The sequence below is a fragment of the Aythya ferina genome (assembly GCF_964211825.1).
Source record: "Aythya ferina genome assembly, chromosome: 1".
Lineage (NCBI taxonomy): Eukaryota > Metazoa > Chordata > Aves > Anseriformes > Anatidae > Aythya > Aythya ferina.
The window spans coordinates 182,806,391-182,827,726 of NC_140296.1; the positions used below are offsets into that span (position 1 = coordinate 182,806,391).

General features: G+C 42.4%; 1 protein-coding gene across 1 annotated transcript in view; it reads right to left on the reverse strand.

Annotated features, from left to right (window-relative positions):
* The window catches only part of FAM3C (FAM3 metabolism regulating signaling molecule C), a 30,632-nt gene extending 27,153 nt beyond the window's left edge, over window positions 1-3,479 (reverse strand). The window contains exon 1 of the mRNA XM_084498268.1: window positions 3,341-3,479. The gene's annotated coding sequence lies outside the window, so the exon portion shown is untranslated. The remainder of the gene's footprint in view (window positions 1-3,340) is intronic.
* Between the last annotated feature and the right edge of the window lie 17,857 nt (window positions 3,480-21,336).

Consider the following 21,336-nt stretch of genomic DNA (forward strand, 5'->3'; position numbering starts at 1 on the left):
TATGCTAATTAAGACTTTAACTGGAGTCTCATGACATTCTCATGAGAACTACTGTGCTTTTGTACATATAAACACACTCTGCAACTTTCTCTCATTAAAACTGACTCAGCAGCTCTGTGGACTAAATGCAAGAGAGTTTGCTCCAGCGACTCCCTCTGTCCTGGTAGTCCTTCAAAGCTGCTTCACTCTTCCATACCCTCTTGGCACTGAACTCCAACAAGAGTTGGATAAAACTAAGTTGCAGTTCTGTCTGCAAATGAAGATACCAATTAGTTTTGTATGACAGAAATACGGTGCTATATATTAGGAGTAAAATTCCCCAAATTGTACTTATTGATAGCTCACTGTGAAAACTTAAGTGTGACTGAATTTCAATAAACCTGGGTAAATCAATATTCAATATTGGCATTAATAACCTGGACTACTAAATAGCGGTATGCTTTTAAAGTTTGTAGATAAAATTAAGTCACAGGGAGATGCAAAACAAAACAAAACAAAAAAACAAAACAACAAAAACAAACAAACAAACAAAAAAAAAAAACAATAAATGCATGAAGGGCAGAATTAAAGACACAAGTTATGCAAAACAAGACTTATTTCCTTCAAGAAAAAATAAATCTAAGTACTCCTAGTATCCATATACCATTAAGAAAACCATGATGAGGCTCTGCTTGGATTCATGGTTAGACACAACTTTTTAGAAGATGAAGCTGGAAGCCAGGAGCACCAAAACATTGATTGTAAATGTCTGAACATCCATCCAAGTTGAAAGTTCTGTTATTGAAGAAACAAGGTTTCAAGCACCAATAGCAGTTTAAAGTTACTTCCTCCTCTCCACTACCACGTCACTAGGCCTCAGGTCTGAATAGTACTACAAAGCACAAAAATATAAGAAATAAATTGGGTTCAGCTGTCAAGATGCTACAGACCCACTCATCATTTCTCCAGCCCCAGTCATGTCCTTTCACTCACTAAGGAGGAAGAAAGCTAACCTAGTAAAAAGAGAATTAATGTATTTCAACCAGTTTAGCAGACAACTTTTTGGAGTGGTAGGAAGCAGAATACAGCAGCAACAGGTTGTTAGAATTACCTAGCCATCTCACAAAGTAAGACAGCAAGATTCTTGACGTTATCGCTGATTACATTTTTCCTAAAGTAAACCTGAGAATTTATGAAGTCTTGGATTCAGATAAATATGATACTTCCCTGCAAGATCCTTCTAAACGACAAAACAACCAAAATAATTCCAGTGCTGCTGACAGCAAAATGATTGTCACAGGGTCATACAGCAGGCCACTAGCAGAGAAAACATGCAGCTTTACAATAATTATACCTTAAATCCTAAACTTCCTTAACAGATTTTTGTGGAAAAAAATGAACAGACATATCACTTCTATCAGAGCTTACAGAAATACTGATCACTGATGTAAGCAGTAAGACTTGCAGTCCTTACACTCATGCATCAGCTGAATTCACTGGGGCTGCAGATTGAAAAAGCAGAATTTACACAGAATATGAATAGCAACTTCTGCTTCAATAACTTGAATTTTAAGGAGAAAATTATCCATTATCCACTAGGATATCCATTTAAAGAGAAAATTATCTCCTTATCCACTAGGGATTCATCTTACAGACACCTAATTTTAGGCTACAAGAAAACCTGTAAGCAAACTGGTATTTTTGCAACTTACACAGTACCAATCTGTTTTGTGCTTTTACAAAAAAAAAAATAAATCCATCTTCCATATATTATGCTAATGTTCTGAATAAAACCACAAACAAATTATCCAGTAGTAACCGCTCACTTTTTAAGCATTAGCTTGCCAGAGTTCCATTAAATTTAAACTTTCTATATTGTCACTCTTTTCTTAAAGCACTGAGAAAATTATCTTTAAATGTAGAGCTTCTATGCCTTAAATCACTCAGGCCGCACCTAGAGAGGCAAGACAGTAATTTGTGGGCACTGTGAGTCCACTTCATTATTTCACTCTATATTCTGCACTCTTCCTGGGTGACAGGCTCAGGGCTGTTGGAAACAGAATGGCCTGCAACAAACCAGGCTTCTCCTCCATCCTTAAGTGATTAGATGTTATTACACAACAATACTAAGCTATTAACTTGTTCAGAGTCTGTATCAGGCTTAAAGCAAGTTACAAAACTTGTTTCACACACAGACAACCATGCAAGCCAAGAGATCAAGAAGATCCCTTCCTACTGGACAGAACTGCTCTCTGGCTGGCACGGGAGGGGGAGCGTGCGAGTGAGGTTAACTTGTACTTTGAGCACCTTCAAAGGCTTTAAGAAAAGGCAACTGTGTACAGGCGTTAACCAGATGTTTCTGTAGTGTTCTTTCTTCCTAAATGATTCTATTATTAGGATTTAAAAAAAAAAAAAAAAGCATTAGAAGGATCTGTCAGCTATGTTCACCCACAAAGAACCACTGTGGGTTCTAAGCCTGCGTGGAGTTACAGGGCACACAAAATACTACAAAGAATGACTTAATGTATATATTTATTAATTTATGTATAAACAGTACTTTATATAAATATGTGATATTAAAATATGGGTATTTCACATAAGTCAGGAGTTATTACACTATCACTTAGCCCCTTTTAAATGTGAGAAAATAGAAAAAGAAGGGAGGGGAGTTACTCAGCCTGTCAGCCGCTCAGCAAAAACATGACCAAAGGTACGACAGCATTTACCTACCGAATATGTGTAAGACAACTGTGTTCTTTGCCTACTTTAAAACCTCAGAAGCCAGAAACGAAAGGAATACAGTCTTCCCTCTGCCAACCTGGTCAGTCTGTGCCTGATTCCTGTAACGCTGCACGTTAACCGAGAGCTGAGCCTTGCAGCTCATCTGCCAACAAAGTCCACGGCCCGATACTCGAAGGGAGAAAAGAAAAAAGAGAAAAGCGACACCTTCACACGGCGTTATTTCCACGGGAGGCTGCCCCGCCGAGACACAGCAGCGCCGAGCCCAGGCACCGTGGCTCGGTGCCGGCTCCGAGCCCCCAGTACGGGGCTGAGGGCGGCCGCCAGCGCTGTCACCGTGTCCCGCAGCGACACACACGGCGCTGCCACAGCGGCGACAAGCCCCGAGTCCGGCGGTCCCGCGAGGGGAGGCAGGGAAGGAGGAGAGCGGGGAGCGAAGCAGCCCGGAGCCACGGAGCCGGCAGGGGACGCAGCGCGGAGAGGACGGGGGAAGGGGGCAGGGAGGCTCCGCCAAAGTTGCACCAACGGGGGAAGCGGGCGAGCTACCGGGACCACCACCACCACCACCACCGCCGCGCCGCGCCGCGCCTCGCACAGCCCCGCGGAGGACGCGGGCCCCTACCTGGGCTGGGCGGCCACAGCCACGTCGCGCAGCCTCTCCCCGGTCCCGCTCAGCGGCCGCGCCGCGCAGGCTGCCCCGGCCCGCCCGCCGGCGACGGAGCAGGAAGCCGAGCGCCGCCGCCGCTGCACAGGCTGAGGCTGAGGAAGGCGCCGAGGCGTCGCGCCCGCCCCCTGCCGGTGGCGGACTGGGGCCGCATGGCACCGCCCCACTGCCGCGCCCCAGGACCGAGAGGGGCAGGTGGTTTGGGAAGCGAGGTGCTGCCCGTCAGGGGGCGAGGCTGACCGTCCCCACAAGCCCTGCAGACTGTCCCTACAAGCACTGCTGCCCGTCCCCACAGGGCAGGCTCCTGCGGCAGCCCAGAAAGGTCTCCTCAGGGGGCCAGCGTGGTGAGGCCGAGGCTGCTAGGAGCCAAACCTAGGGCGTGCTTTGGAGTCACATGTCCCATGAGGAGATTTGGAACAGAGAAACCCTAGCTGGTGTGTTGTGGACCATTTTGCATATGCTCAACTCTTCTTGACTACAACGTTTTGGATAATTCAGTGAAATTCTGTATTAAAAAAAAAAAAAAAAAAAAATCCCTTACATCTGTACACCCACAGACATGAATTTACAAGAACAAGTGAAGAAAATGTGTTAGGCACATCTGAAATATCAGCCCAGTGACACAGTCTAGGAGAGAACAGGGAACAGTCTGGATGGCTGTTTTCCTCTCTGTCCCAAAGCAAACACAGTAATCAGATCTTCTGAGATGGAGTCATGGAATCACAGAATCACAGAACAGCTTACGTTGGAAAGGATCTTAAAGATCATCTACTTCTACCCCCCTGCCATGGGCAGGGATGCCACCCACTATATCAAGTTGCCCAGGGACTCATCCAAACTTGTCTTGAACACTTCCAGGGATGACAACTTCTCCTGTCAACCTGTTCCAGTGCGTCACCACCCTCTGAGATAAGACATTCCTTCTAACATCTAACCTAAATCTTTAGTTTAAACCACTTTTTTAGTTTAAAACCACCCCCCCCCCCTTCCTTGTCCTGTCATTATCTGCCCAAGCAAAATGTTGCTCTCCGTCTTTTCATAAGACCCCTTTAAGTACTGAAAAGCTGCAATGAGGTCTTCCTGTATTGGAAAGATATTATAAGGTCACCCTAAAACCTTCTTTCCTCTAGACTGAATAGTCCCAGCTTTCTCAGCCTTCCTTCATAGGAGAGCTGCTCCAGCCCTCTGATCATCTTCATGGCCCTCCTCTGGACCCACTCTAACAGCTCCACATCCTTCTTGTGCTGGTGACCCCAGACCTAGATGCAGCACTCCAAACAGGGCCTCACAGTGGCAGAGCAGAGGGTGACAATCCCCTCCCTCTACCTGCTGGCTCCACTCCTCTGTTGATGCAGCCCAGTTGGCCTTCTGGGCCGCAAGCATGCACTGCTGGCTCATGCTGAGCTTTTTGTCCACCACAACCCCCAAGTCCTTCTCTGTGGGGCTGCTCTCAATGAGTTCTTCCCCCAGTCTGTGCTCATGTCTGGGATTGCCCCGACCCAGGTGCATCATCTTGCAAGACTTGATGAATCTCTTTAGGTTCGCGTGGGCCCACTTCTCAAGCCTGTCCAGGTCCCTTTGGATGGCATCCCTTCCTTCTGTTGTATTGACTGCACCACTCAGCTTGGTGTCATCTGCAAACTTACTGAGGGTGCACTCAATCCCACTGTCTATGTCGTTGATAAAGATACTTAATAGTGTTCATCTCAAGACAGACCACTGTAGGACACCACTCCTCACCAGCCTCCACTTGGATATAGAGACATTGACCACCACTCTCTGGGCGTGGCCTTCAAGTCAACTCTTTATCCACTGAATGGTCCACCCATCAAATCCATGTCTCTCCAATTTGGAGGTCAGGATGTCAAGTGGGACCAAAGTGGGACCATGTCAAAGGACTTACAGAAGTCCAGGTAGATGACATCAGTCAGTCTTCCCTTATCAACTGATGCAGTCACTCCATCATAGAAGGCCACTAGACTGGTCAGGCACAATTTGCCCTTGGTGAAGCTGCTGCTGGCTGTTTCAGATCACCTCCTTGTCTTGCATGTGCCTTGACATTGCTTCCAGGAGGATCTGTTCCATGATCTTGCCAGGCACAGAGGTGAGGCTCACCAGTTTGTACTTCCCTGGGTCCTCCTTTCTACCCTTTTAAAAATGGGAGTCATGTTTCCCTTTTGTTCAGTCACTGTGGACTTCACTTTACTGCCAGGAATTCTCATATATGGTGGAGAGTGGCCTAGCAACTACATCAGCCAGTTCCCTCAGGACCCTGGGATGCATGTCATCAGGCCCCATAGACTTGTACTTGTTCAATTTCATCAGGTGGTCTCGAAACTGTTCTTCACGTAGAGTGGGAGGGACTTTGCTCCCCCAGCCCTCATGTACAGGCTCAGGGAAATGAGAGACATGAGAAGCCTGACTGGCAGCACAGACTGAAGCAAAGAAGTTGTTGAGTATCTCAGCCTTCTCCATATCTGTCATTACCAGTTCTCCTTTCCCATATATCAGAAGGAGAGACACCTTCCACCAGATCAGGTTGCTTAAAGCTCCATCCAGCCTGGCCTTGAACAGCTCCATGGGCAGGGCATCCACAGGTTCTCTGGACAACCTGTTCCACTACCTCACCACCCTTATCCATCATGTAAAAATTCTTCCTTATATCCAATACAAATCTACCCCATTTTGGTTTAAAATCATTGTTCCTTGTCCTATCACTACAGGGCTTGGTAAAAAGTCTATCTTTCTTATAAGCCCCCTTAATATATTGAAAGGCTGCAGTAAGGTCTCCCTGGAAAATTATGTTAAATCCAAATTTAATGTTATAGAACAGAAAATGTATTTTCTGCTTTAAAAAAAAAAAAAAAAACAAAACAAACAAACAAACAAACAAAAAAAACTGTTAAAATCCTCTGATCAGTAGGACAGACAGAGCTGATCTAACTGAGTTATTTCAAAAGAAGAAAAGGTAAATTCCTTTATCTGTCCTTAGCTATGCTCTTTGGCTGCTGTTTCTTTTTCATTTTCTGTTTCTCTTTCTTTTTCTTTTGGTGCTGGTCTTCAGGCCCCATCACGAGCTGTTAGAGGCAAGGAGATAACGCTGGCAGGACACTAACTGCTTTATTTTCTGTAATAAGATTTCTGTTGATGTAACTCCCTCAGCTGGACTGTTGCTGCGGTGTGTATAGAAAGTGCTCAGGCAGCAGATAAGCAGACTCAATTACATTATTGTCAAACCACAAGGAGAGCACTTTTACAAAATCAGTGTGGTACTTCTCTTCTTTGTAGAGAACAGAGCCTCAGCTAAAATATAAGGCATATCACACATCATCAAAGTTAGGTAGACAAAAGGACATTTCTGTGTCTTATTTTAATCACCTCTGGTCAATATATCTTTCTTTTAACAGGTTTCAAATAACATACTTTGATACCAACTGCTCCTTGGTACAGGATGGTTGTTTGAACATCAGCCAAGTAATTTCTTCAGTAAATTCTCGTAATCCATTGAAGTTTCAGTCATGCAGTAATCTCAAAATGAGCAAAGAAATACCCAGTGGGTGGAACAGTGCTCAAGAAAATGAGGACTTTATAGGTTTTATTTCTAAATGTTTTAAATAGATATATCTTAATTTGCCTGTTCTTTCAGTGTTTGACATATGAAATCCCACCATGTTCCCCTGACTAAATATTAGGTGGCACTGTCTGCATAGCAGACTCCTGAAGTCACCATGTTAAAGGAGATTGGATCCTCTGATAAGTTAATGTTTGCAGTAGGAAGAATCATGCTAAAAAGATAACGTAAATAGCAGTATGAACTTATCAAAAGAATTTTATAAGCACAATAATCAACACCTCTAACTACATCTTTATCATGGTCAAATAAATAGGACTTGAGAATGGTCGTGATTAAAGAACAGTAATTACCTACCTGACTGGAAAGGTGTCACAACTCACAGAAGGTGGAGAGTCACAGTCTTGTCATTCAGCAGAAATATGTCAGCTGGCAGGAGCCCAAAGAGGAGAGATTATTCCAGACCCCACAGTGTCTCAGGGAGGCTCTGAGTACAAGTGTCTGTGGATGTGGTTACATGAAACTTAGGTTGCTTCATGCACAGCGTTGTGATGAACTGAAGGTAGGCTGCTGTTAATGACTCATTACTGAAGAATCACAATCCCTCACTGGTAAATCAAACCAGCAGCTGAACGTACTGATCTTACAAATGCAGCCTGTGCATGAATGCTTTATATGATTTGGTGTAGAAACAAAGTGCCTCTACATTCAACTTGTTACCACAACTACTGGCATTAGGGGGTGATTTTTAAGTAGCACATGACCATGATTTGATTCCAGTGAGATGTTCTGGGCATGTACAAGCATCACTGTGCCAGAGATACCATTCCTACTTATCAACAAAGCTTCTGCATGAATATTAGAGGAACTTGTGCCAGGATTAAGCAACAGTAACTCTCATTTATGAATTAGGCTGAAAGAAATTTGCTTTCATGGTTTATACTGCTAATCTAATCAAGCCTCTGTTGTATATTGGTTCTGATACAATTTTGCTGGTGTTTATGATTTATATATATATATATATATATGATTTATTACATTTTCATTTTTTTTTTCTTTTTTCCTAATTTGCCTGATAATAAAATAGCTGTGGCCATTAAGTACAAATAAGGTCTATACCTACAAGGGTTTATTTTGTTTTTTATTATTGTCTGTGGTAAATTAACCATTTTTTGCTCCTGTAGATTGAGAAATTCATTTATAGCAGGGTTACAAAAGCAAACACATTTCATAGCCACATAGGAGGTTCTAAATGCTACAATTTTTAAGATCCACAATGCTTATATATATTAAAAACTATAAAACAACAAAATATCTTCTTTTTATAATTTAAATGTTAAAGGGGAAAACAACAACAACAAAAAACAACCAACCAAACAGCAACAAAACAAAACAAAAAAACCCAACAGCTATACTCTAAATATTTATTTTGCAAATGTCAGAAAGTAAGATGTCTTAAGAATTTGGGTACATTGGGGCTGAACAAAGATGAATTTGGTGGCCTGAACTGAAACTCATATCTCTGATGAATTTCTTTGCTAACATATCTGGTCTTGCATTTACTTTCTTGCATCTCTGTTAGCTGCTAATTTTTACTAAAAGAAATTATACCATTGCACTGTGTTTTGTTTTGTTTTAGGAAAATGAAGATGTTGCCTTCATGTAATTACAGAAAGGTTAAGCAACACGTCTTATTTAGCACCTTAAGGCTAATGGGGATAAATGGAAACAAGGTAAAATACAAAAGCAAACCATTTGAGATTCTTTGTCTTCAGGCTGTTGCTTGTTGCCTCTGGCAGTAGATGTTCTACTAATCCATCATCAGTCTTGATTCTCTGTTCTGGTATGAAGGCAGTTCCTGGTGGCTTCTTAAATGTACATTTTACTGTAAGCTTAAACTTTACATTTATGTGCTATAAAACTGATACTTCTGCCTTAGCTGATCTTTCCAAGCAGTTCTGAATGAGCCAACCTTGGACTGCTCTCTGGAGCTTGGAATATCTGTGGCAAAATGTTACTTTTCTTAACACAGGAGCATGATCATAGGAAACACTTATTTTCACATCTGATAAAATCAGAATAACGGCGCAGTCTTAAATAAATAAGATGGACGCCCTAGACAATCTTTTAAATGTTGGGGGTGGGTGAGGGGGGTGGAAGGGGAGTGGAAGAAGAACAAGAAAGCTATGCAGAGAATGCTCCAGGCAATTTGTCTTGAAGCAACTGGAAAATGTGATTTTCACTAACTTGTGAGTCACTTAACTATAAACAGAAATTAAAAAGCACAACATGAAGCCCTCTCCTCTCCTCTCCTCTCCTCTCCTCTCCTCTCCTCTCCTCTCCTCTCCTCTCCTCTCCTCTCCTCTCCTCTCCTCTCCTCTCCTCTCCTCTCCTCTCCTCTCCTCTCCTCTCCTCTCCTCTCCTCTCCTCTCCTCTCCTCTCCTCTCCTCTCCTCTCCTCTCCTCTCCTCTCCTCTCCTCTCCTCTCCTCTCCTCTCCTCTCCTCTTTCCTGCCTCTTACAAACAGACATGAACAAATATGGAAAAATCTTCCTTAAAACAATGTTTTCTTAGCTTTCTAGCTGCCATTGAGTTTCCTGTAAAAATCTGAGTCTAGAGGATGGATTTGAACATCTCCAAAATTGCTCTTGCCACTGATGCATTAATTGTGATCAATATATCACATCCCCATTTTTTCTGTAATAAGTCAAAATAACTCCATGTCCAAGCATTCCCAAAGTTTCAGAGGAAATGTGGATGTAATTGAGCAAAATTCCACTGGAGTCAATATCATTGCAACTGCTTAAATAATGTCACATTTAGACCACAGGGTTTCTTATTTCATTTTCTTCCCTGTGAGTGCATCTAGTGTTATTTAACTATTCTACATAGACAACAGTAGAGACCAAAGTCTTCTGTAAATTATATCTGTAGGATAAGGTAAGGGAAACTTCCTGTGCTGTTTGTTAAAGTACCTCAAACATTACAAGAGCTACTCCTTGTATGTGATGACTTATTAACTTATGAAATACAATGTTCTTGTGAAATCAGCCAGTTTGGTGTCAGCAAAAAAAGGATATCCTGTCATTTAGACAGACGATGTGGAAGGTGGTCATTTTTGTGGTCATATGAGACTCATAAATGTTTGTCTTGACGTCTGGTACATAGGTTATTAGTGCAGTTGCAGTGAAATATTGCTGACTTGAGGTCTTAGAAGCAGTGTATAATGAGCTGCAGAAGCATGTGAAATGTTCGTGTGGTGTTAAAGAGAAAAATTGAAAACTTTTGTAACACCTCCAATATGCGGATGTGGAGATCTTGTGGTTCCTGCCTACAACATTATCAAATCTTATCAGTCTCCTGAAGAGCTTTAGAAGTCCTAAAAAAGCACTACCCCCATTTTAGATGAGTAGCATCTGAGGAACACTGCAGACTGAGATTGTACCCATTCAGATCAAGAACAAGCATCACCAGTTGGAAATTGTAGATGTCTTGAGAGACACATTACAGATGGTATTCACGAGTTGCACCATGAAAGGTCATGACCTGCACTGAACTTCTTGCATTAGTATCATTTTCCACACAATGAAACTCCTCCATCTACAACTCTTCCTCAGAGCAAGAATATAAAGTTTGCCTCTAAGTTTATAATGATTTATTTCAGCAAGATACTGTTTCTGTGTGTTTGTTTTTGTTTTGTTTTGCGTGTTTTTTTTTTTGTTGTTGTTGTTTGTTTTGTTTTGTTTTGTTTTTTTTAATACTGTTCTGTATTTTCCTTTTTTTTTTTTTCCCTACAGTCACCTTATTTAAGTATTTGATGCTCACTCCTTTATTCAAATTTGATATTTGTACAGTAAGAGGTTTTTAGTTCATATGAATCATTAATAATAAAATGCTGAGAAAGGTGCCATAGTCAGAAAATGAATGAGAAGCTAATAGCATGCTTTACCAATGCAGTAGAATTGCATTCTAAGAGCAGGTGAATGACACATGCCTTTATACTGGTTTAATGTAAAAGATTTTTAAACCCACATTTGAAGATCATAACAGCCACTGCTCTTCCATCACCCACCAACCTAGTCATCTCTTTGTAGAAGGCAATCAGATTTGTCAGACATGATTTTCCCCTTCCTAAATCCAGGCTGGCTGCTTTCAGTTATCTGTTGCCCTTCTTATGTGACATTTGCTTTCTACCAGTTCTCAGAAACCTCCCCTGATGACCATGACATTTCAAAGATTATCAAAAGTGGCCTCACACTGACATTTGCCAGCTACCTTGGCAATTGTGGATGCTTCCTATCAGGTCCCATTGACTTGTTCAATTTGTTTATATATTCCCTACCTGGATCTTTCTCTAATGAGGATAAGCCTTCCTTGCTTAAGACATTTTCACTTGCCGCAGGGGCCTGGCCTTTTCCGCCCAGGTCCTCTGTGTCGTTCAGCAGTGGAGCCACATTTTCCCTAACCTCCCTTTTGCTGCCATTGTACCTGCAGAACCCTTTCTTGTTTCCTTTCATATCTCTCATGACATTCAGCTCCAGATGGGCTTTGACTTTCCTGACCCCATCCCTGCACATTAGTGTAGTGTCTCTGTATTGCTGTCAGGTCACCTGTCTGATTTCTTTTTACATTTGAGTTTTATCAGGTGTTCCTTACTCATTCATGTTGCCTCCTTCTGCTGCCTTTACTTGATTTCCTGCTCATTGAAGTGTGCCATTCTTCAGTTTGGAGAAGGTGATCCTTGGAAATGAATCAGTTTTCCATGTCCCCTCTTCTCTCTAGGGCTGTCTGCTACTGGAGTCTTCCAAACAGATCCCTGTACAAGCAGACGTCTCTTCTCACAGAGTACATTGCAATCATGCCTTTTTCTGTTTCCTATCTCTCACGTTCCTGAACTCCACCATATCATGGTCATTGCAGACGGCTACCCATGACCTTTAATCCTTGACCAGTTCTTCGTTATTTGTGAGTATTAAGGCCAGTGAAGTACCTCCTCTTGTTGGCTCCTCGATTACCTCTGTCAGGACATTATGATCATTGCATTCCAGAAACTTCCTGGGGTTGCTTATGCCCTTCAGTTTTGGCCTTCCAGCAGATACCAGGGTGGTTGAAGTCCCCCATGAGTACCCAGGCCTGCTAACATGATACTTCTCCCAGATTTTTGAAGAAGGCCCCACCTAATGCTTGTTTAGGGGGTCTGTAGTAGACACCCACCACAACATCACACATTTCTCTTCCTATTAGTCCTCACCCATAACTTCTCAATCAGCTCCTGCCTGTCCCGAGGCAGAGCTCCACACATTCACATTGCTCTCTCACACAAAAGGCATTTCCTCTTCTCCTTCTCAGATTGTTCTTGCTAAATTTCCTGTGTCCATCTCTAGCAGCCTCTTTGGTGTGTGAGCTATCCCACCACATCACTGAGATCCCAGTGAGATATTGTAGCCCTGCAACTGTGTTCAGTTCTCTGATTCCTCCTGCTGGTTCTCCATTCTGTATGCATAGATGTACAGATCCTTCAGATGTGCACCTTGTCATGGTGATATTCCAGAAAATTTATGTGAGCTTTCCCCACAATATCATGCTGTTGGTACTTCCTTATTTATGGGCATTTGCTTAAGTGGGCCCTATCAGCTTGTTCTGTTGATTACAGGGTTTCTTGTCCACATCATCCTGCACCATTTGTTTGCCAGGTTGGTCCACCACTTCCTTATTTGATTGTGGGTCATCATCTCCCTCCTTTGTCATTTCTAGTTTAAAGCTCTCCTCACCAGGTTGGCCAACCAGTTGGCACGGTGACTTTTGCCCCACTTTGTCAGGTGGATCCTGTCTCTCCCTAGCAGTTATTGACCCTCAGAGAGGGTCCCATAGTCATAAAAAAACAAATCCCTGTTCTTGATGCCAGCTGCTCAGGCAGCTGGTGATCTGCAGTATCTTTCAGCCCCTCCTCAAACCTTTCCTTTCTCTTCTCTAACATGATCAAGGAGAAAACCACATCACCCTCCTTGACCTTCACAACCAGTGCCATGTAGTTATGCTTGATATGCTCAGTGCTTTTACCTGGCAAAATCATTGCTGTTCATATGGATGAGCAGCAGAGTATAAAAGTCTAAGGGACCCAAAAGTGTCAATAGCACTTCTTCAGAATCTCAGATTCAAGCCCTGTTAAGCAACTCCCCTTAGCCAGCAGGTGAAGTCATCCATGAGGACCCACAGCAGGGAGTCTCCCTGTACTATGGCTTCCCACTTCCCCCACGTGTTGCTGTGGGGTCATGCTCTGCTGGCGCCAGCACTTTGCTGGACAGAGCTCACAGGAAGAATTTTCCTCCTGTTGCCAGAAGTCACAAGCCCCCAGCCTTCATCATCATTTTTTTCCTCCCACCTGTGTAACTGCATGAGAAATGTGCTCTGTTTTTCATGACATAACTTAAATAATGAGAGTGTAATTGATGGACAGTCTCTCCATGTCCTCCCACACCTTAGTGCTTAATCAAGATACTGCCTGTCTTCCCAATGTATGAACAATCATCAGTAATTGATATGTCTATGCTTTTCTGGTGGAAAGGAAAGAATCCCATCTGGTGAACAAACCTTCAGAGTGATAGGCAAAATGACAGGGCAGGTCAGCCTAGAGGATAGAGCCTGTACTAGGTTAGGCCCTTAGGTTCTACTATAATAAAAAACATTAGATCTTATGTATCCAGAAGTAGAAAGCAGCCTCTGTAATTATGGATTCTCTGAGCTCACATAGACATGTCATCAGCATGGAATGACCTGACCCCATCCTTCTGAGCCTCTAATGATGAGTAAGTTAAAAAATGCAGCAACATTGTTGATCACTCTATCCCTGCTGCTGTGCTTGGCTAGACCACAGAAAAGAAATGGCATCCTTCACTGTATATTAACAGACATATCCCCAAAGAAGGGATTGACAGCCTAGCTCCAACCACAAAGTATGGCCGAACTGGTAATAGGCATCTGACTGGCTTTGAAAGTGAAAAAGAGAAGTTGGACGGCAAACACGCCTTGTTTCTGTTGAAAGCATATCCAAATGCAACTGGTTTCAGGCCAAACGGATTTATCCAGAGACCAGACTAAGCTGCAGCATTGCCCAGCCTAGAAACAGAACGAATCAGAACTGTGAGAACTTCTGGAATGACTTGGAAGGTGTCAGCTCCTCTGTTAATCCCTGTGCCCTTTGATACTGTTCTCTTGCAACCTTCCTGCTGTTATTATGCCTATACCAATCTCACTGCTACTGCGGAGAGTCTCAAAGTAGCACAGCAACTTTAGCAGTGAAATGCAATCAGGCTCTGGCTCTGCCTACAGCTAACAAACTCCTGTCTCAAAAGTTCTTCACAGTCCAGCTGGGGCAAAGGTTCAGCCTTGCTCAACAATGAATCAAATGTAGCAGGGAGTTTCTGTTCATCTGGTGATAAGCATAGAGGTTTTCTGAGCTCTGGAGTTTAGGAGGGAAAAAAAAATCTCATTGATTACTTCCTCCTAACCGTAGAGTTGACACAACCACTGAAAGTCAGATGTTTTTGAAGGAAGCTTACCTCAGTAGTCAAAGTAATATCGTATGAGAAGCAGCTCATTTTAACAACCATCTAATTAAAGCAAGATACACTGTCAGAACTGACATCTCTCTTTTTGCAGCTGAGCACTCACTCTTTATACATCAGCACTTTTAACTGTCTCTCATGCTGCTGAATTCAATACTTTAAGAACCCAATACCACAGATTTTCTGACAAAAGAACAATATACCTTTCAGTAATTTTAAAAAATACATATTCCCACAGTGTGATAACTATGGATATCTTAAATTTTAGTTCAAATAATGGCATTGGGAGAATACTTACTCTGTTTCAAAGTTGTGTTCAAAGTGTTTATAGGAAAGAAAGAACTCATGATGCACAGGAAGATGCAGTTTCTAAATAATTCATGGAAGGCACCCACTGATGCCAGGGGTTTTCCTAGTCTCCTTTTTCTGCATCTGTGAACACAGTTTGTTAGGCTTGTATTCATGTCTCAACCTAATGCTGGTCTGTGGTTGTCCAGACAGCTAAATCTCCTCCCCTTGAAAAGCAGTGTCCCACCTTCCCAAGGGAAGCCAGCAAACAGGCACGAACCTCTTTCTCCATTAGGCCTCTGTGGAGGCTGCACCCTGTGTGGCCTATAGACCTTTAGTCTGTATCTCTGCAGGGAATTTCGCTAGTTATAAAGACGTGTCTGTACTTGTGCCTGCCTATAGAAGTGCACAAAATGGCTCATGCTTCTTAAATAAAGTATTAACAGCTGCTTCTAGCAACACTCCCAGAACACAAGACAGCAATTTCATTATTTGTATTTACCTGAATGTGTTTTTTGTTTTCTTTTCTTTTTACAATACAGCTTGTCAAAAGGAAAGTCTGTTCAGTGCTTTTTAAAAAAATAATCTAGCCAAGATTTGAATCCTAAATTGTTATTACTTGGAATCAGTATGTTATCCTGCAAATGGAAACAGAATGAAATGAAAGGAAGGGAAAATACTGGAGGAGTGAGAGGCTGTTACGCTGTTGCACAGTTAGTTTCTAGACAGGACATATTGAGGCTAAAATCACTTGATTTACATTAGATAGAAGTGTTACTGTAACAGATTTGTGTTATAAAGCATCTTTTTTGATGTACTTTCCTTAAAGAACTACATTTCTCTTAATGCATTGAAGATATTTCCCCTTTATGCTATTTTAAATTATCCCCGAATAATTTCCTTTTAGAACACTCTAAAACTGTTACTGGTAGATCAGATGAAGTCACACATAGTTTTTCATAGAATATTAAGAAAAAGGTGGGAGGGATGTTTAGTGGCCACCTAACCTATCTTTCTACTTTCCAGCAGAATCTGGACAGAACCTTTCTGTCACTTCGTATTTGTATTCTCATCATCCAGTGATGGAGATTCTACAGTTTCTTGAAGTGATCTATACCATTACTTGCCAATGCTTATGTGAATGCCTAACCTAAACCTTCCTTGCTGTAGTACAATTTCTTCCTCTCATCCACAGTCACAACAAAGAACTATGTACATCCTTTACCTTTGCTATTAGGCTTTTTTTTTTTTTTTTTTTTTTTTTCTCTCTGTCTCCCCTAAACTAAATAATTCCACTTCCTCTAATCCTTGTTCACAACTCATGTCTCCTCATGGAGGAGACTTTCAGTCTCCTGCAGTTTACAGTTTCTTTGAAACATTGTGCCCAAACCTGGCCACAACACTTCTATTTAGGCATTACCAACACATGATTATTTATGGCACACAGTATTCTTACATGATGCTTTTTTCCATCTTTGCCACAGAAGTCTTGTTGACTGACACTAGGCTGTAGCTGTGTACAATCCCTACATCCTAAGGTCTTCGCAGGCTTTTGCATATTGGTTTTATCTGTTTATTTAATAATGAGATATCCCACTATCAGAGAAGCCTTAGTTAAAGTAGTGAGCTGTACCAGAACCAGGACAAACCACTGGGGATAGCCCATCACTAAGGGATTTTGGTGTTATACAATCGACTGCAGCTTTTTCTGTCAGTGTCACACTCATGTCATGTCAGTTTAATCTTGTACAAGATTGCTCATGAAAATTCCATGAAAGACAGAGAACAAAATGCCACAAACATCAAGGTATATGACTTCCGTTGCCTTTCTCCTATCCACATGACCAGTACTGAATTTATGTGTCACGGGCCTGGTAGCAGGGGGGCTGCAGGGGTGGCCTCTGTGAGCGGAGCCCAGCAGCTGTCCCACGTCAGATCAGAGCCATCTCCAGATGGCTCCAAAAGGGACCTGCTGCTGGCCAGAGCCGAGCCAGGGAGTGATGCTGGGTGGGCCTCTGTGAGAGCAGATTTAAGAAAGGGGAAAGAAACTGCTGCACAACAGCAGCTGGGGGAGTGAGGAGTGAGAACCAGCTCTGCAGACCCCCAGGTCAATGTAGAAGGGAGGGCAGGAGGTTCTCCAGGCACGCAGCAGCAGTTCCCCTGCAGCCTGTGGAGAGGCCCCTGGTGGAGCAGGCTGTCCCCCTGCAGCCCATGGGTCCCACACGGAGCAGATCTCCATGCTGCAGCCTCCCATGGGTGGAGGAGCCCCCGGTGGAGCAGGTGGCTGTGGCCTGGAGGAGGCTGCGGCCCATGGAGAGCCCCCGCAGGAGCTAGGCCCCGGGCCAGAGCTGCAGCCCGTGGAGAGGAGCCCACGCAGGAGCAGGGGGTCTGGGGGGAGCTGCTGCCTGTGGGGTACCCGTGCTGGAGTAGTTTGCTCCTGGGGGATGGACCCTGTGGTACCGAGCCATGTGGGAGCAGTGCTTGAAATGCTGCTGCCTATGGGAAGCCCCTGCAGATCAGTTCAGGAAGGACAGCATCCCGAGAGACCCCACAGGGAGCAGGACAGAGAGTGACCATGAAGGAGCAGCAGAGATGAAGCATCAGGGACTGACCGCAACCCACATTCCCCGTTCCCCTGCACCGCCTGAGTGGAGAAGGCGGAAGAGGGTGGATGGGGGGAAGTCCACTAGTGATAGGCAATAAATTATATTAATGTCCCTTACTCTGTTTTGCCTATGACAGCAATTGGTGAGTGATCTCCCTGCCATTACCTCAGCCCATGAGCTTTTTTTTCCACCATATTTTCTCCCCCTGTTCTTTTGAGGAGGGGAAGTGAGAACGTGGTGTGGTGGAGCTCAGCTGCCCATCAGTGTTAAACCACAACACCTGTTACTTTAGTTAGGTTATTCATATGAACAATTTTATTCTCCCTTAGTATGATAGGGCCTCTGATGATTATCTAAGATGTTTGGTCTCCATGGCATTTGAAGTAATATTGCTCCTGCATTAATAGAACCTTCATTGACTTCACAGCAGCTAGGAGATCTCTGTCCACCTAACCTCAATACAGATTTTGGATTACAAAATGATTTTTATTTGCATGTTATTATTTTTTATTTTAAATAACCAAAAAGTCTTGCACTTTCTGAAGCTGCTTATTGAGGACTAGATTTTATTTCTTGTAGCACCATTATAATTTCTGTGCATGTGAACACAAACTGCTTACAGAAATATATACTGGGCTTTCCACAGGAAATCTTCTCTTCCTGTGCTTAAGATTAATCCGGTATTAATGTGCAGCATCTTTAAGCAGAAACAAGCCTCTAGTACAATTAATTGTGCATGGGCTCTTCTGAAGTTAAGGGCAATTACAGAAGTAAACAAAATGTAGCAATAGAGAGCAATTATCTTTTAGTAGCATTGTGCTTCACTTGACACAATTTCTCTATAACAGAGGCTTGAATGATTAAAATGGAACTTAAATTTCAGCCAAAGAGAGAGGTTCCTGGAGTAAAACCTCAGAACTAAATGTCAGAGTGTTTAGAGTGTTTTGCTTATTAATCTGATTCTACCAAACCATGTGGGAGTAAAGTAAATAAATAAACAAAATCCATGAAATAGCTTTATCTACTTCCAGCAGCAAACAATCTGGCTAGAAAATTTCTGATGAAACATTTTCTCATCAGGATATGCCATTCATTGAAATCAAAATGTTCCACAGGAGAATTTCCATTTTTGACCAATTTCCAATGGAATCCAGGCAGGTTTCCAAGACAACAGAGCCTGCCAGTTTGTGTGTCTGTCTTCTCAACAGCCCTTCTGGCTGGTGCCAGGGGATCTTGGGCTTACAGATTCCTTGGCTTTGGGGCTGATGGAGTGCTGAGAGCTGGGAAGGAAGGATCCTCCGGTTTCTGGCATCTTGGCAATCCCAGTTCCCCAGACGTGCAGGGTGCAAAGCTGACAGTCTGCCCCAGAGCTGAGGCACCATGCCATGAAAAGTCTCAACACTCCTTGGTTTCATTCCAAATTTTGAAATATTAAAGTCTTCCACTGGGGAAAAAAAATAAAAATATATTTATTCGTGTTGCTCTTAATTCCTGAACACAGACTAATTCTGCAAGAGAGTGCTCATTCTACACATGGATGTATAAATGATAAAGGTTATGCTTGAACATAAGACAAGACAGTAATGCCCATGGTGATGTATTGACATACCCTTGCTACTATTAATATTTTCTTAATAGTTCTTAACAAACAACTGATTAGTTCTTCTAATATATCCTTTAGGTAATAATAACTAATACTCCATTTTAACAGGTAGAAAGATGACGTCATTGGTTTTCTCCAAACCACAAAACATAATCAGTGTCATCAGGCTCAGTAGACCATAATATTCTTAAAATTCTTAAATTCTAAGTTAACATAAAGTATTAAAGTATCTATTTTTCTTTTTTCTTTGTTTTTTTTTTTTTTTCTTTTTCCTGCCTTGGACAAATAATCTAGTTTTGTCTTCAGGCAAGGAAAACAATACCTTTCTTGCCCTTTCTTTTTACTTCTCACATCACAGTCTTACAACTAAGGGACTTACTGCTCTTACAGCTCAGCTCACAGAGGGGTGTGTGTGCGTGTTTCTTCTCCATTTCTGTGTAACAGCACTGACTTTGTATCCAACTTAGCATATCATGGTAACGTGACCCTATGCAGTGATTCTGATGTTGGCTTGGGGATGTGTGGAAAAAGGATGGTAGGAAAATGTTACGGAGGCAGTACTGACTTTAGAACCACATCATATTTTTCCAAAAAGGGTACTTGCTATTCATGTTGTTCGTGGTTATTTGGCATTCCCACTCAAAAACATTCTGGGAAAAGTTCCAATATCCCTTTCATGATGTGTAATGCCAAATACAGAAAAATATACAAATACTATATGTATATATCATACTACATACTATGTATATACTAAATGTAATGAAAGCTACTAACAACCTGCTAAACTGTGGTAGTGCATGGCACACCAAATAGCAGAATTTCAGTCCAGAAAGACTTGAAAACTTGAGGATCAGGCCAACAGAAACCTCATAAAGTTGTAAGAGGAGAGGTGCAAAGCTCTGCACCTGGAGCAGGGTGAGCTCTGGGGCTCATCCATAACTGGCTGAGCAGCTCCACTGATGAACAGGGCTCATGGTGGGGATCACAGCAGATGCCAAGTTGAATATGATGAGAGGGTTTGAGCACATGATGTATAACTAGCCTAAGGGAGTTTGTTCAGCCTGAAGAGAAAGCCAAGAGGGTAATCTAATTGCTTTTTTAACCTGTCTAATGGAGGGTGGCAGGATGAAGGTTAAAGGATAAGACAATCTCCTGAGAAGTGCAGAGCAAATGGAAGGGAGCCCACATTCAAAACTAGCAGCAAGGATGCTTTCAACCAGGTAGACAGACAAGAAGCCCACGGTGAGAGAGGTTAAGCACTGGAGTTCTTATCCTACTAACCCAGCACTGGTGAGCCTGCACCTGAGATGCCATATCCAGGTTAAGTTTCATCAACTCAAAAAGGATGTCAAGAACTAGATAGGATCTATTGCACAGCCAAGGGACAGGGACACTTCAATAATATGTCTTGTAAGAATTCATTGGATTTAAGCTTGTTTACTCTAGAGAAGAGCGTGATCTCGGAGCAGTCAACAACTGCTCAGAGGAGCTGCTAAGACAGCAGATCTGAACTCTTCTCAGTAGTGGCACACAGTTTAAGAAGGGGTGACAGACACAAGATGCCAATTGGGAAGTTCAGACTGGATGCGTTTCTCCAGGAGAATGCCTCATCACAGAAACTGGTCAAACAGAAACACTGTGGAATCTAGACACAGTTATGGCTTAGCAAAAAATGAGGTGACCTGATTTAATGTTGGCTATAATCATGCTTTAAGTGGGAGGATGGACCACCCAACCTCTGTAAGTCCTTTCTAGCCAAAATTTCTGTGATACTGTTTGAATTCTATTTTCTGAAATTCTAACTTAATTAAAATTAAGCACAAATGTCCAGCTGAAACTAAGATGTCTGGAAATTCCTTTACTGCAAAGGAACAAGATATCAAGGCAGGGCAGAACATGAAAACTCTGTTATATTGTACTCATGATTTTTCTTATCTCTTTTTCCTCAAGTGTATAGTACCAATAGTACCAACCACTGTCAAATACCATTATACTAAAGGGACCATTAGACTGACCTATCCATCAAGGAGAGCATCAGTTCTGGATTCCTAAACAAACATATTTGTTTTTTACATTTCTTTTGCCTTCCTATTTAATTCGTTCTTTTGCATTAAAAAAAAAAAAGTCAAGAGTATGGAGTTACTTTCACCACTAAAATAACTTGTCCTTATAAAACACTAAACCACTAGCACATTTTGTCAAAATGTAAGAAAATGCCATATATTTAAATTCTGTGAGTCATCACTCCAGTTCAGCATTATTTTCCACTGTATAGATGCAAATCTGACACACACACATGTGCATGTGTGCTCGGAAGCCATG